Genomic DNA, 17,003 nt, shown 5'->3' with positions numbered 1-17,003 from the left:
CCAGCTGGGGCTGATCAGACCCCAGCTTGTGTCCAGATGGCTAGCTACTTATGACTCAATAGGTTTATAAAAGATATTGGTTGACAATTGTCTCCAGAGATGGCAGCAGAGATCCTGACAGATCCTACACCATCTAAACCTTCTGCACTAAAGAGGTTCCAAACTGTATTAGGGAAGTTGTCTAATAAGGGAAAATTGGGATCATTTCCAATATCAATGGGTTGATCAGGTGGATAGAAAAGTGGCACAGATAATTCATTTAAAGGATGATATTTAAAAGCTATTGTATTGGAGAGGGCAAACAAGGTAAAGGAATTGCAAGAAATGGTGGGCACACTGAGTCCAGTGAAATAGAAGTATTTCTGATTGTATAGAGGCCATGTCAGAAATGGAGAAAACACTGGTTTAGCACATAATTTGGCTCACTGCATGAGAAGGGGGATGTGATAGTGCTGGAGAGGATATAGGATGTATTTTTGAAGACTTCTCCAGGACTTGAAAATTCCATCAGGTCCATTTGGAAGCCTAGATTGTTCAGTTTGAAGGAGCAAGACTGAGTTAATCAGAAAATATAAAGGTGTAACTGCCTTGATAGAGTGGGATTGAATGACTTAGTTATTGAACTCTTTGAAAAGCAAAGTCATGTAGATAAACAGTTGGTAGAAGGATTAGGGAGAGATTTCTTTTTTACCAAAAACTGGTGCAGTCTAGAACTCACAGCCACAAGTAGTGGTGGAAACAGAAACCTTTGGTGCATTATAAAGTACCTGAATATACAGTACCCTATAGGAGTGGAGGAAATAAAATGACATTAGACCAGATTGCACTTCAGCAAGGGATATGGTCATGATGGGAAAATGGCCAGCTTTAGGTTTGTAATTTGATATGATTTAAAGTAATCAAAGTAAATTTATTTTCAAAATACGCATATGTGACCATACTGTGTCATGCATCAGTGATCTTACATCCGACAGGAAAATAAGTAAATACAGTGGAATTTATGAAAAATGAAACATAAACAGAGGCTGACAAAGAATTGATATGCAAACTAGAATAATAAATATATAAATAATTCTGAGCACCTGAATTTGTAGAGACCTTGAAAATGAGTTCATAGGTTATTGAATCAGGTCAAGTTAGGTAAGTGAAGGTATCTACACTGGTTCAGGAGTCTGATGTTTGAAGAGTAATATCTGGTCCTGAACCTGGTGATGTGGGACTTAAGGCTCCTATACCTTCTGCCCAATGTGGCATCCTATAATATGTGGAGGAAATTACAAGAGGTACCTTATAAAGTGGCCACATGTGTGACCTTCTGCTGCTTTTGCCCATCCACTTCAAGGTTCAATGAGTGTGGTCAGAGATGCTCTTCTGCACCCCACCGTTGTAATGCATGGTTATTTTTAATGACTGTTGCCTTCTTCTCAGGTTGAACCAAGCTGGCCTTCCTCCTCTGACCTCTCTCATCAACAAGGTGTTTTCACCCACAGGCTGCTGCTTACTGCATTTGTTTTTTTGTTTCTTGCACCACTCTCTGTAAACTGAGACAGTTGTGCATGAAAATCCCAGGAAATCAGCAGTTTCTGTGATACTCAAAACACCCCATCTGCCACCAACAAATATTCCATGATCAAAGTCACATAGATCACATTTCTTCCCCATTACAAAGTTTAGTCTGAACAACAACTGAACCTCTTGGCCATGTCTGCATGCTTTTATGGATTGAGCTGTTGTCACTTGATTGGCTGGTTAGATACTTGCATTAACAGGCAGGGCTACAGGTGTACCTAAGAAAGTGGCCACTGACTGTACATTCCTGTGATCATTCCCAGTAACAAGCAGAAGATAGAATGCAACCAAGCACAAGCAAGTAGAATGAGAAGATGAAAGCCCACTCTTCTTAAAGGTGTGAAAATTTAAAAAAACTCACAGATGCTAAAAATCTGAGATAAAAACAGAGAGTGCTGGAAATGCTCAGCAAGTGAAGCTAACTCTGTAGTGAGAGAAACGGTTCATGTTTCATGTCCAGGAGCCTTCATTAGAACTGGAAAAAAGAGAAAACAAGTCAGTTTATGCAGCAGAGAAATTAGGAAGACTGGGTAGAAAATGGTATATCTCTGACAGGGTGAGACCAGGTGACAATGTCACAGTTATTGAACATTAAGATCAGTTTAAGTTTCTTTGTCTGTGTAACATCTGGCTATTGTTAAAGGCTGTGGACATGCCCAGCAGGGTAGATTAACATCAGCATCAGGTGCCATGCCCAGTTTGAGCTTTGACTGCCATGGCCCACACACTCCTGTTTCGGGTCAAGTGGATCAATCCATTGGTATTCATTTCCAGTTCTCTGGCTCCTGTCTCCATCATCATTTGTCTTTGTCTTCCTCTTGCTTTCTTCCCTTCAATCTTTCTCATAATTACCTTGCACTCTAACTCCTCTTTCCTAATCACATGTACAGTGAAGTTATGTTGCCTTTTCATGATCTCATACATCTCTTTTTGTGTTTTCTCTGTTCATGACATCCTCGTTAGGTATTCATTTCATCCATGGTATTCTTTGCATCCTCCTCAAAAACCACATCTCTGCTGCTACCATTTGTTTCCTCATGTTACTAGATATTGTCCAACATTCTGAGCCATATAACATAACTGGATAAATGTAACATTTCAGGACTCTGAAGTGGGTTGTCATGCCTAGTTTACTATTGGTCAGTATACTCTTCATTCTCGTAAAGGTGTCTTTTGCCATCCCTATTCTTCTTTTGATGTCCATGTTGCACCTGCCATCTGATGTCATCCAGCTTCCTAAGTAGCAAAAGTTCTGTACTTGTTTTATGTCTTCCATGTTTATTCACAGCTTGCAGATAGGATTCTCCTTCTTTTTGGATACATTCAGTCTTTTTGCAATTGATAGATAGACCCATTTTTGCACTTTCTTCAACAATTATATCAATTAGGTTTTGTAGTTCTTCCTCCATACTTGCAATTAACACATATCTGAAATTATTGATGTTTTCACTGCAAACTTTGATTCCCAAGATGTCTCTTATTTTTTGTAATATTGTTTCACTGTACACATTAAATAAACGAGGGGAGAAAACACACCCTTGTCTAACGCCTCTCTTGATTTTCGTAAACTGACTCACTTCTCCATCTATTCTTATGGCGGCAGTTTATTCCCAGCTGTAAGGGTAGATTATACAAAACAGAAAAAGAAATGTTGAGCCAAAATGTGTACTACAGGTGGCCAGGAGGACCAGAATATTTCTGAAGTGATATCATTATCCAAAAAGTGACAATGTAGATAGCAATATGAATGAAACTGCATGTTGTACAAAGTGATTCACATTAGAGCTCTGTGAAGAATTCAATAGAATTCTGTAGAAAATCCTGGAGCTATCTATAAAGTCTTTTCAAGTAACTAACAATTAAGCTTCTGAAATAAATAAGCCGCAGGATCCGTGCAATATTTCAATGCCTGTTTTAGCACAATGAGAGAACCTGTCACAGATGCCTGCTTTGTTTCTGAAAATGACACTGAGCAAGTCAGTTCACTCTATTTTTCTTAGAGATAGTCCAAAATTTGGTACTAACAGAATCCATAAACTAATAAAGATTACGATTAAAATTAAGAGAGTGCTTTTTTTGTCATACATACATCGAAACATCAGTACAGTGAAAGGTGCTGTTTGCATCATTACAATGAATTACATTTAATTACATTTGCCCATTATTATAACTCAAAATCTAGTCGTTATACAACATGCAAGGCAACTGGTTTGCTAAAATTAGCCCAATCTGTTTTATTTCCCCTTGTTGACAGCAGGCCTGATGTAAACTTTAAATCTATCTATCTATCTATCTGATTATATTTCATTATAGAGGCATATATATTCATGCAGGTGTATTGAATAATTATGAGTATGTGTGCAGCAACTGAGTTGTGAACTTAGTCATCTACATCATGGGCACTAGCCTCCATTGTATCCAGGACATCTTCAAGGAGTGATGCCTCAAAAGGCGGCATCCATCATAAGGACCCCCATCACACAGGTCATGCCTTGTTCTCACTGTTACCACCAGGATGGAGGTACAGGAGCCTGAAGGCACACACTCAACAATTCGGGAACAGCTTCTTCCCCTCTGCATTCTGATGTCTGAATGGACATTGAACCCACGAACACGACCTCACGACTTCTTAACATCTATTTTTGCACTATTTATTTAACACACACGCACACATATATATATATATAGTGACGAAAGTACACATAGACTAAGATGTTAACTGTCCTGTGCTGGCACCAGTGGGATCAGCAGTTGGTCTGCCACCTGTCTTCAGGAGAAAGAGAGAGAAAGAGAGATAAGGAAAACAATGGAGCAGCATTTGGTGATGTTAATGAAGAGACGGGAGAGCTGTCAAGACCGGCTCCTCTTTGAACCCTGAACTGTTGGAAGTGATGGACAGGCAATACTCCAGCAGGGGGATAAAAAGGGACAGGTTCGCTAAGGCAAGAAACACGACACCACGAGGTAACGAGACCCTGGAAGCGGTGCGCCTCCCACAGTTCGGTGGGAGTGTTGGAGGGCTGATCGCGGGACCAAGCCATAGACGCACAGGGTGGAAAGGTACGATCGGCGGGAACCTGGTGTGTGTCCGCCCTTGCCTGGGTGCCAGTTTCACCGCAGAGAAACGATGGTATCTGGAAACGGAGGGGTCACAGTCGGTGACCTCAGAAGACATTACAAAGGGCTCGCCCGAAAGCTGACTGCGAAGAATATCGAAGGTCTGTGTGGAAGCCGTTTGAATATTCATTCGTTTTTGCTCTCTCTCTCCTTCCCCCCACTGTCCATCGCCACGGCAGTGATTACTGTGAACTGAACTGAACTCACTTGAACTGAACTTTGCGTCACTTTGAAACTGGTCATTTACCCCTAGACGACGATAGAGCTTGATTGATCCTGTTATCCTAATTCTGTGTACATGTGTGTTTATCATTGCCGAACTGTTGCATTTATTATCCTTTTGATTAGAGTACTGTGTTGCTTGTTTCTTTAATAAAACTTTCTTAGTTCCAGTAATCCAGACTCCAACTGAGTGATCCATTTCTGCTGGTTTGGCAACCCAGTTATGGGGTAGGTAACATAAGTGGGGGCTCGTCCAGGATTTTGAACGCTAAATTTGGGACGGAGTAAATTGATTGGGTTAAAATTCCTGAAAGAAAGAAAAGACAAACAGCAGAAATGGAGATTGAGGAATCTCTAAAGGCGCCGACCTTGGAGGCATTAGAGGATGCCAGGAAAGCGGAATTGGCAGCTGTGGCCAAACGGTTGAATCTTGTTAAGGGGAAGTCGACAATGAGGAGAGAGGAGATGCATAGAGCTATCGTAGAGCACTATGTATCTAAAGGTGTGTTTCCCCAAGGTGAGCTAGAGGTGGTGTCTATTGAAAAACCTGCTGGAGACGCGGTACAGGTGCAGTTTGAAAAACTGAGACTCGAGCACGAGTTCCGGGTACGGCAGTTAGAACACGAAGAGAAGCAGTTAGAAAGGCAGGAGAGAGAGAAACAGTTGGAGCGAGAAGAAAGGCAGTTGGAGCGAGAGGAGAAACAGAGGGAAAGGGAATTTGAACTGGAGAAGTTAAAGATAAGGACAGAGCAGGGGCCTGTGCCGAACCAAGGTGGAGGGTTCCAGGCGACCCAGGATGTTAGGCTGGTTCCCCCATTTGACGATACCGATGTGGATCGGTACTTTCTCCATTTCGAAAAAGTTGCTACAAGTCAGGACTGGCCGAGGGATAAGTGGGCTGTTTTGCTTCAGAGTGTACTGAAAGGGAAAGCCCAATAAGCTTACTCAGCTTTGTCCGCAGAAGATGTCCAGAGGTATGAGGTGGTGAAAGAGGCCATCCTCAGGATTTATGAGTTGGTCCCGGAGGCATACCGGCAGAGGTTCCGGAATGCGAGGAAGCCCGTACTTAGAGTTTGCCCGTGAGATGCAGACATATTGTGAGCGTTGGTGAACCTTGAAGGGGGTAGATGGAGATTATGACAGACTGCTACAGCTGATCCTGATTGAGCAGTTTAAAGGTTGTGTCCCTGAGGGTATGAGACCCTACCTAGATGAGAAAGAGGCAGCCACGTTAGCCGCAACTGCTAAGTTAGCAGATGAGTACGCATTGACGCATAGAATGACGTGTAGACCAGTAGCAGTCTGGTAGGAAGTCTCCTGGAGTCGTCCATTATAATTGTGGGAAAGTTGGACACTTTGCGTCCAGGTGCTTTGCCCCAAAGAAGGAAACGGGGAAAGGAAAAATGGCGATTTTGACTGGCTGTATCGAGCTGGTAAACGAACCGCTAGGAGAGGAAAGGTCTGCCAAAGTTCAGGAAGGGCGCGAGAGGTTTATCTCAGCCGGATTGGTGTCAGTGAAGGAGGGGCTAAACCCAGTTCCAGTGCGGATCTGGAGAGACACGGGAGCGTGTCAGTCATTGATATTGAAGAGTGTATTAGAGTTTAGCTCAGAGACCCAGACTGGGGAGGTCAAGGTAAAAGGTATTAGGGGGGGGACAGAGGCAGTCCCTTTGCACCAGATACACCTACAAAGCAACTTGGTCTCTGGACTAGTCACGATCGGGGTGAGGCCTGAATTACCGATGAAAGGCGTGGAAGTCTTGCTCGGTAATGACCTCGCCAGGGGAATCATGTTCCCAGCCGTGAGATTGACAGGTCAGCCTGCCAGCATTGAGGCCCCGCCCATGGACTCACAGGTTCATCCCGGGACTGCCGAAGTAAATTTAGCTGAGACGTACCAGGAGGAGGTAGAAAGGGAAAAGAAGGAGTGTAGTGAAACAAGAGGTAGTGAGGGAGCTGAGACAGACTTAGCATTAGCCAGGAAGGAACTTGTGCAGGCACAGGAGCGAGACGAGGGGCTGATGGTTTTGGCGGAGACAGCTCTCTCTGACGCAGAATTAAGAAGGGAGCCAGTAGGCTATTGTGTGGAGGAGGAAGTGCTAAGGAAGAAAGGGAGACCAAGTACCGTACCCGCAGATGAGGAATGGGGGGTGGTGCAAAAGAGTTATGGGGATGAGATTTTTAACCTGGCCCACAAGGTACCCCTCGGTGGACACTTTGAGGTGCTGGAGGAAACAGTTGCTGGAATCATGAAAGAGGTTTACCGGCTGCACAGGAGGAAGGATGTTATTGATTATGGCAGACGCAAACTGAGATGGTCACAGGCTTTTGATATGCTAACGAACCTAGTCGGTGTTAGCGCGGAAATCAATGAAGCTAGGGTCCCCCTGATAAGAGAAAAAAACCATTTTGAAAAGATGAGTATGGTATCGACCAGATGGGAGAAGGCTATCGTTTTGGCCAGCTCTGCTGATAAGGTCTCTCCCTTAATCCCCGAACAAACGACTCTTTAGGAGAAGTAATTAAACGACTCGCACACGTGTGTTTGATTGTCCCGAGGTGATGCAAAGAACTGGGACGTTGGGTGGTGTTTGTCACGGTGAACTACAACCGTGTTGGGTGGTGAATAACAACCCTATAGAATGAGTAATTCAGTGACGAAAAGGCTAATGAACGCAGAAGTGTGTATTGGCGATGTAATACGGCTGTCTGAAGCCAGCTTGATAGTGAACCTTGAAAAAAATGAGTTCGGCCACACGAAGGTCTCTTATCTGGGAATTGTGGTAACACAGGGGCAGCTGGCAGTGATGCAAGCTAAAGTGCGGGCTATCTCTGACATCCCAACCCCGACAGACAAGAGGGCCCTCAGGAGGCTCTTGGAGATGGTGGGGTACTGTAGGAAGTTTTGAAATAACTTTGCGGTTACTACCCCTCCCCCCCCCCCAACTAAGCCCTTGCGAGAGAAAACTAAGTCGGAATGGGACGACCCTTGTTATTGTGGTCCAGGACGAAACCCAATGAGAGGTTACATTGATCGCAATTCATCAGTGTTTTTGGCCACTATGAAGTTTGCTAAGTTGGAGCCTGGTTTAAGGGATTATTAATAACACATATAAAAGGAACAGAAAATGTGATTGCTGACCGTCTGTCAGGCGTTGACAACTTAAAATTCACTGTATTAGCCAAATAGCTGATGAAGACGTATATTTGTGTGTATCAAATAATGTATTCATGTTTGTAATTTTTACCCCGGTAAAAATCCTTAAAGGTGAGAGGTGTGACGAAAGTACACATAGACTAAGATGTTAACTGTCCTGTGCTGGTACCAGTGGAATGAGCAGTTGGTCTGCCACCTGTCTTCAGGAGAAAGAGAGAGAAAGAGAGATAAGGAAAACAATGGAGCAGCATTTGGTGATGTTAATGAAGAGACTGGAGAGCTGTCAAGACCGGCTCCTCTTTGAACCCTGAACTGTTTGAAGTGATGGACAGGCGATACTCCAGCAGGGGGATAAAAAGGGACAGGTTCGCTAAGGCAAGACACATGACACCACGAGGTAACGAGACCCTGGAAGCGGTGCGCCTCCCACAGTTCGGTGGGAGTGTTGGAGGGCTGATCGCGGGACCAAGCCATAGACGCACAGGGTGGAAAGGTACGATCGGCGGGAACCTGGTGTGTGTCCGCCCTTGCCTGGGTGCCAGGTTCACCGCAGAGAAACGATGGTATCTGGAAACGGAGGGGTCACAGTCGGTGACCTCAGAAGACATTACAAAGGGCTCGCCCGAAAGCTGACTGCGAAGAATATCGAAGGTCTGTGTGGAAGCCGTTTGAATATTCATTCGTTTTTGCTCTCTCTCTCCTTCCCCCCACTGTCCATCGCCACGGCAGTGATTACTGTGAACTGAACTGAACTCACTTGAACTGAACTTTGCGTCACTTTGAAACTGGTCATTTACCCCTAGACGACGATAGAGCTTGATTGATCCTGTTATCCTAATTCTGTGTACATGTGTGTTTATCATTGCCGAACTGTTGCATTTATTATCCTTTTGATTAGAGTACTGTGTTGCTTGTTTCTTTAATAAAACTTTCTTAGTTCCAGTAATCCAGACTCCAACTGAGTGATCCATTTCTGCTGGTTTGGCAACCCGGTTACGGGGTACGTAACTATATATATATATACACACACACAAATACAGTGACTGTAATTCACAGTTTATTCTCTATTATTACCTATTACAATTGTACTGATGCTGTAATGACAACAAATTTCACAACATATGCCGGTGATATTAAACCTGATTCTGATTCTGAATGGAATTTTCTTACCAGCTTTCTACCTATGTAACACCAATTCAATATCAGAAGAGCCAATTTTGAATTCTGAAGTGAAATAACAATTGCATCAAGTCACTGAAAATAACATTAAGATGGTAATGTATTAAGAAGACCAGCAGAACAAGGAAAAGCTGAGAAATGCCCATGATGGGCACATTTGGAGAATGAATTGAAGGGAAATTAAGAATGGGATTTTAAATCTGGAGTGAACAGTATGGTGAGATTGCAGGCCAGTTATTTAGAACTGCAAGCACTTGAATCTCTCGGGGATGGAAATCATGTAATGTCCCAGCTTGTATTGGGTTCCAGCCTTCAGTTCCCAAACAGAACTAATTTTTAACCATCTCCCCAAAATCTGCTGCAATGCAGAAACTCACTATACAACACATTGTTAGTTGCTGCAGAGCTGTACTGAGTTGTGTGCACTTTGTAAAGTCAGTGAGAAAACATTGAATCTTAACTGGAAGGGAAAGGTCAGTCATTCCACTTTAGCCGGGAATGCTACTCCAGGTTTTCCAACTAGCATCTCTTGGTTACCACACAGCTGGTTCCAGGAAACTACTGCTTTAAAGAGAGATTACACTTCAAATGTTCCTACCTGCTTCAAGAGCTTTTGACAAATACAAGCTCTATTTTTATAAGCTTTTTCTTCCCAATAGCTCAAATAACTGATAGCATGGAAAAAATTAGTTCAAGAAGTATTTAGAAAAATGTGCAAAATATTGACTAAAGGGAACATTGTCTTTAAAAACTAAGGAAGTTCCAACAAGCTATTAAAATAGCTATTAATAAACTTCCCATGAACTAACTATGTGGCCTGGCCCCACCCAGAAATGTACTCTTTTCTAAACAGACTGAGGCATCTTGCTTGGTGACCTCACCCACCCATTGCTGGTGTAACCTATATATAACCTATAACTGGGATATCTTTAGAAGAAAGGAGAGTTAGTTAAGAAGTATAAAGGCCTAGATAGATGGATAAAAGGGACATATTTTACATTGAGGACCGTGTGGAGGAAGGGGGATCAATTAATAGTGGGTATGGAGTTAAATAAGTGACTAAGTTTTATAGGGAATAGAGGAGATACTTTATCACCCAGAAGTCAGTGGAGTTTGGAACTTACTGCTGCAAATATTGGTGGGGTCAGCCTACATTCCTTGTCTTCCTAAGTGTTTACATTGCTGCTACGTATTATAGAGTTGAATTATTTTAGTACATACTTTTTAAAATCATGTAACTAAGAGTATTACTTAAGGATACTCTATATGGATTGCCTCAATAATGCTTACAGTGGACATTTTGTGTTGAACCCGCTATATCATTAATTTTATAAAGGGTTCCATGACTGCAAAATTCTGAGCTGTCAGACACACCAGAAAGGGCCCCACTCACTGAACCTTGTTCAAGGTTCTTCTGCCATTCAGTGCTGACTATTGTAGGAAGTCAAATGCAAAGGTAAAATTAGCTGGGTAGTGGTTTCGGCAGCAGGTGGGATTGGGAGCTGAGTGGGAGGATTGTTAATTGGAAACAATTTTGGGTGAGTTTATTGGGTCAATAGTGGGTTAATACAGGAAGAAGCCTATAGGTTAAGGGAGGTGGGAGAAGCAAGAAAACTGGCTGTTGGTGTCTCACACACTCTACAGGACATTATTGCACACTCTAAATGCCACAACAAACATCTGGAAGTGCAAGTCCAGTGCTACTTATAAGCATAATGAGATCCTTGACAAAATTCTATCCTGTGTTACACAAAAACTTGTAAATGAATTTATTATCAAATTATGTATACATCACCATATAATATCTTGAAATTCATTTTCTTGTTGGAATTCAGAGTAGAACAAAAAATACAGCAGTAACAATGGAAAACTACACACAGGCAAAGACTGACAAACAATGCACAAAAGAGGACAGACTGTGCAAATACAAAAAATAAATAATAATATAATAACAAAAGAGTAAGTAAATAATACTGAGAACAAGCTGCAGAGACCTTGTGTTGAGTGACCATTTTAGTGTTGGGGTGAGTGAAATTATCCACACTAGTTCAGGAGCTTGATGGGTTGAAGGGCAATAACTGTTTCTGAACCTGGTGGTGTGGATCTAAGGCACCTGTACCTCCTATCCATTGGAGTACTCTAAAGTACTCCAGATGCAGTCAGAATTTTGCAGTACAAGAGAATTTCTAGCTCTTAGTGCAAGAGTTTGCCTGATAGTCTAGGCCATGATCTGTAAATAAATATGGATTTTAACCCTAGCAAAACACACACAAAATGCTGGAGGAACTCAGCAGGTCAGGTATCATCTATGGAAAAGAGTACAGTCGTTGATTCGGGCCAAGACTCTTCATCAGGACTGGAGAAAAAAAGATGAGGAGTCAGGGTTACACACATAAAAGTTGCTGGTGAACGCAGAGTCAGAGTTAGAAGGTTGCAGGGGAGGGGAGGAAGAGACACAGTGTGATAGGTGAAACCAGGAAGGGGAGGAACAGTGAAATAAAGAGCTGGAATTTTGATTGTTGAAAGAGATACAGGGCTGGAGAAGGGGTAATCTGATAGGAGCGGACAGAAGGCCATGGAAGAAAGAGAAGGGGGAGGAGCACCAGAGGAGTGTGATGGACAGGTAAGGAGATGAGAGAAAAGGAAATGGGTATTACCAGAATTCGAAAACGATGTTCGTGCCAACACGTTGGAGGCTACCCAGATGGGATATAAGGTGTTGCTCCTCTAATCTAAGTGTGGCCTCTTCGCGACTGTAGAGGAGGCCATGGAGTGACATGTCAGAATAGGAATGGGAAGTGGAAATAAAATGGGTGGCCACTGTGAGGTCCCAGATCAGACTGGCAGACTCAGATCTGATGCTCCTAGCGGGGCCTCCTGTATATCAGTGAGACCCAATGTAGATTAGAAGACCACTTCGCAGAGCACCTACACTCTGTCCACCAGAAAAAGTGGGATCTCCCAGTGGCCACCCATTTTAATTCCAATTCCTATTTCCATTCTGATATGTCAGTCTATGGCCTCCTCTACTGTCGCGATGAGGCCACACTCAAATCGGAAGAGCAACGCCTTATATTCTGTCTAGGTAGCTTCCAACCTCATGGCATGAACATCAATTTCTCAAACTTCCGGTAATGCCACCCCCCGCCCCATTCACCATTCTCTGTTCCCAGTTCCCTCTTTCACCTTGTCTCCTTACCTGCCCGTCACCTCCCTCTGGAGCTCTTCCCCCTTTTCTTTCTTCCATGGCCTTCTGTCCTCTCCTATCAGATTCCTTTCAGCTCTGTAACTCTTTCACTAATCAACTTCCTAGCTCTTTACTTCACCACCTCCCCGGGTTTTACCTATCACCTTGTGTTTCTTCCTCCCCTCCCCTCACCTTCTAACTCTGGATTCACCTTTTTCTCCCCTCCGGCCCTGATGAAGGGTCTCTGTCCGAGGCGTTAACTGTACTCTTTTCCATAGATGCTGCCTGGACTGCTGAGTTCCTCCAACATTTTATGTGTGTTGCTTGAATTTCCAGCATCTGCAGATTTTCGGTTGTTTGTTTTTTAACCCGATAAGGGCTGTAACAGGAGCAAATCTAGAACACAGTATATCCTTGTTATGTTTTCTCACATGTCTAATATGATTATATTTACCATGGCCTGCTTCATAGCCAATGATAAATTATCAGCATTTACTATGTCGGTGGAGTTCACCATTTTAAAATCTGAATCAAGCACTTTTTCATACATACCTCCTGTTCGATATATCGATTCTTGCATCCTTGCATCCAATACCTGAACTTTCCTCAATACATTAATGACCTCCAAAATCATCAGTCTACTGCAGATTTATTAACGATTGTCTCTCTTTTATTTCAGTTTGAAATACATTCCAGTATGTGTTATAACAAGTGCACATTCATGGAGCGATCTTCAATTACCATTCCACAATATTCTCAAACTTAATTTTGTCTTGGACCCACAATGCTTTGTTTTTCGGTGAAACATTCAACTTCAGAGTTGTCTATCATTTCTTAGCCTGTTTGCTTAAGTAGTTTTGATCCCAATGATCCCAGTGTTGAGGTTACCAGAAAACTTTATATCTTTGTACAAGGATTGCAGATGTAAACTTAACTTCTATCAGTAAAATACACTCAGTGACTACCTTATTAGTTACACCTGTATGCCTGCTCATTAAAATAAATATCTCATCAGCCAATCATGTGGCAGCAATCTGCATAAAAGCATGTAGACATAGTCAAAAGGTTCAGTTGTTGTTCAGACCAAACAACAGAATGGGGAAGAGAATTTAACTGTGGAAAAATTGCTGGTGGCAGACAGAATGGTTTGAGTATCTCTGAATCTGCTGAACTCCAGGGATTTTCACACACAAGTCTCTCGAGTTTATACAGAATGGTGCGAGAAACAAAAAAGCATCCAGTGAGTGGCAGTTCTGTGGTCAAAAACACCTTGTTTATGAAAGAGGTCAGAGGAGAATGCCCTGACTGGTTGAAGCTGGAAGGTGACAGTGATTCAAATAACCATGCATTACAACAGTGGTGTGCAGAAGAGCATCTCTGAATGCACAAAACATTGAACTTTGAAGTTGATGGTTACAGCAGGAGAAGACCACACCAGGTTCTACTCCTGTAAATAATAAAGTGGCCACAGAGTGTAAATTTAAAAATGCCAGTTACACTCCCTTGCTGAATTCTAACTGTCTGAAGGACTTATTCAGTTATCATCATTATTAACTGGCAGTACTGTGCCAGCTTTGAATTCACTTTCAAGATCAATCATATTAACTCCCATGGGAATCCCAACACTGGCATGGTCCCTCCAAGTCACACAGAATCTAGACATAGAAATCCATCACCAGTCCTTCATCATTACTGGATTTCAATACTGGAACTCCCTCACTAAGTGGAACTCAACTCTGCTAGTAACACCCAACTCCCCCCAAAAAATAGATTTCTTTCAACCAAAATACCTAAATGATTTGAAACCTGAAATTTGTTGTTGCCAGCAGGCAGAACAGTTTGTGATTTCCCTCAATGCTCATTGTTATTAACATAATCACATCGTTGACTAGAAATTCCATAAATCCTTGGGGTGTTGTAAAGTTATTGCATGGCATCTCACCATAGCAATAATTTTATAATGTTTCCAGGGTAGAATTCATGAATTTCCATGGTAACATAGCAGTTAACTATGCATTACAACACTGGTGTGCAGAAGAGCATCTCTTAACACCCACAACATGTCAAACTTTGAAATGGATAGCAGAGGAAATTCACAAACATGTACACAAACATGTCACTTTACCAAGTACCTCCTGTACCTAATAAAGTGGCCACTGAATATATTTGCAAATCAGGATAGTGCGCAACTTGGAAGTAGGTGCCTCATATATCTGGAAAAAGGATCATCCATCTTAAAATCAGAATTACATGAGAACACAGTGGATATTTTATCAATTTCACTGGAATATTTGGATAACATGGAATTTGTGATCTGAGTACACACAGGAATAAAGGTCTTTTGTATGAGATACCAGTCAAACAAGCCAAGCTAGGATGATCCCAGCATGAATTAGCAAGTGATAAATGCAGGCTGATAATTAGAACAGTGCTTTGCTGCTTAACACAATGCCAGTTAGATGTCAGAACCTTGAACTTCCTCAGCTGGTGTAAGTATTGATTGTACAACCACGTTATCACAACCTTGAGATCACCATGGTAACAGATGATTGAAGGCTGCTTTTTATTCCGAAAGTTGTTTACAGCTGCCTTAAAAGACACCTGTTTGAATTGACTTATAGGACACAAATTTCTTTGCTGATTGCACATATTAACCCTCTCTCCCACAACCTTGCAGTCTTACTATAATATATAAATTTACACAGCAAGACACCTCTAGTGTGAGTCTGAATATCACGTGAAAGGTGTAAGATGTAAGCAATTGGTTAAACCTGTGTACAATCCCTGACACATAACAGGAGACGTTGCACAACTAATCAGGCAGGATTCCTCACTGAATCTGAGACTCCATGTGCCTGAGAAAATACCTTTGATACTTTGTAAATGATGACTAGATCTCTTCTCAATCTTCCAAGCTCAGACAAGTCCTATTTTCCCCTAAAAGCTCTGGTATAATTTTGGTGAATTTCTTAGCCAAAGCATAATTTCTGAGATAAAATAAGATGCAGTCAATACTGCAGACAGAGTTTGAACCTCAGAATCCGGTTTATTATTACTGACTTAAATGATGTGAAATTTATTTATGGAAGCAGTACAGTACAAAGATCAATAACCAGTGTAAAAGTTGAATAACAAGGTAGTGTTCATGGGTTCATGGCAGAGGTGACAAATGTAGTCCTAAATTATTGAGTGTGGGTCTTAATGCTCCTATATCTCCTCCCCGATGGTAGTAATGAGAAGAGGGCATGCCCCAGATGGTGAGGGTCCTTTGTGGTGGATGCCACCTTCTCGAGGCACACATCTTGAAGGTGTCCTTGATAGCGGGGTGGGTGATGCCCATGATGGTTCTGGCTGAGCCTACAGCATTCTGCAGCATCTTGTGATTCTGTCCATTGGAGCCTCCATATTAGGCTGCAATACAAACAGTTAGAATGCTCTCTGTCGTACACCTACAGAAATTTGTAAGAGTCTTTGGTGACATACCAAATTTTCTTGTCATGAAATACAATTGCTGGCATGCCTTCTTCATGATTGCACCAATGTGCTGAGCCCAGGTTAGGTGTTCTGAGACTTGTCGCCCAGCAACTTGAAGATGCTCACTCTTTCTGCCACTGACCCCTCAAGGAACACTGGTATCTGTTATCCTGACTTCCTCTTCCTGAAGCCCACAGACAATTACTTGGTCTTGCTGACATTGAGTGTGAGATTGTTGTGACACACTCCTGTACGCCTTCTTGTCACCATCTGAGAACTTATCAACAATAGTTCGTCATCTGTGAATTTATGGATGGTATTTGAACCTGCTCATAAACCATCACAGAGCAAGGGTGGAAACTGGTGCATTAAAATGGGAAACAGCAGCAAATGTGAAGAAAGGAACAGTATTAATGTTTCCAGTTGATGATCAATTCCAATGAAAGATCACTGACCAGAAACATTACCTGTTTCTCTCTCTCCACATATGCTGCCTGACCTGCTGAATTTTTCTCACATTTGTTTTTATTTCTGCTTGCACCTGCTTTTTTTTTTGCGTTTTGAATGAAATAGAAGTAATCCTTCACTTGATTAAAATTATAAACCCAAAAATAGATCCAAGCGATTGTAGAATACAACCTAAGGGATGAAAAAGAACTGTACCTTTAAGGGGCAGTCCTCAAAAATTAAACATCAAATGGATAATTGTAAACCCCGCCTTCGCTCTGATTCCATTTGACCGAAAGCAGCACCTCTCTGTGTGAGCCTGCCCAAACAAATAGAAATATCCACAGAGCTTGTAAGGCTTGATATCTGGTTTATCAACCTTGCAAAAGAGTATTTATACAAATGTGTCAGTGTGTGCACACAATATAGATCCTTCCTGTAAGTGTCTGGAACCAGAACCTGTGCTCAGGAGGCTAAGAAAACAACTTTCTTTCACCAACGCGATTTAGGTAAATATTACATTCAAATACTCATTGGAAAGTAAACTTATGTGATTTACGTTAAAACCAGCAGCAAAATTGTTGAAATTTCCATCAAGTTGTGGAGCACTTTAAATTTCTCTTTTCAGTTTTTAGTAGTGTTTTGTTTCCA

At 42.1% G+C, this 17,003-nt stretch overlaps 1 protein-coding gene across 1 annotated transcript in view; it reads left to right on the top strand.

Moving 5' to 3' along the window:
- The first annotated feature begins 16,793 nt into the window (after window positions 1–16,793).
- The window catches only part of LOC140210229 (endonuclease/exonuclease/phosphatase family domain-containing protein 1-like), a 67,170-nt gene continuing 66,960 nt past the window's right edge, over window positions 16,794–17,003 (top strand). Inside the window, exon 1 of the mRNA XM_072279107.1 lies at window positions 16,794–16,861. The gene's annotated coding sequence lies outside the window, so the exon portion shown is untranslated. The remainder of the gene's footprint in view (window positions 16,862–17,003) is intronic.

The sequence above is a fragment of the Mobula birostris genome, chromosome 15 (genome assembly GCF_030028105.1).
Source record: "Mobula birostris isolate sMobBir1 chromosome 15, sMobBir1.hap1, whole genome shotgun sequence".
In the NCBI taxonomy this organism is placed as follows: Eukaryota; Metazoa; Chordata; class Chondrichthyes; order Myliobatiformes; family Myliobatidae; genus Mobula; species Mobula birostris.
Note: the sequence above shows the minus strand (reverse complement) of the source record. Positions and strands in the feature narration are given on the sequence as shown.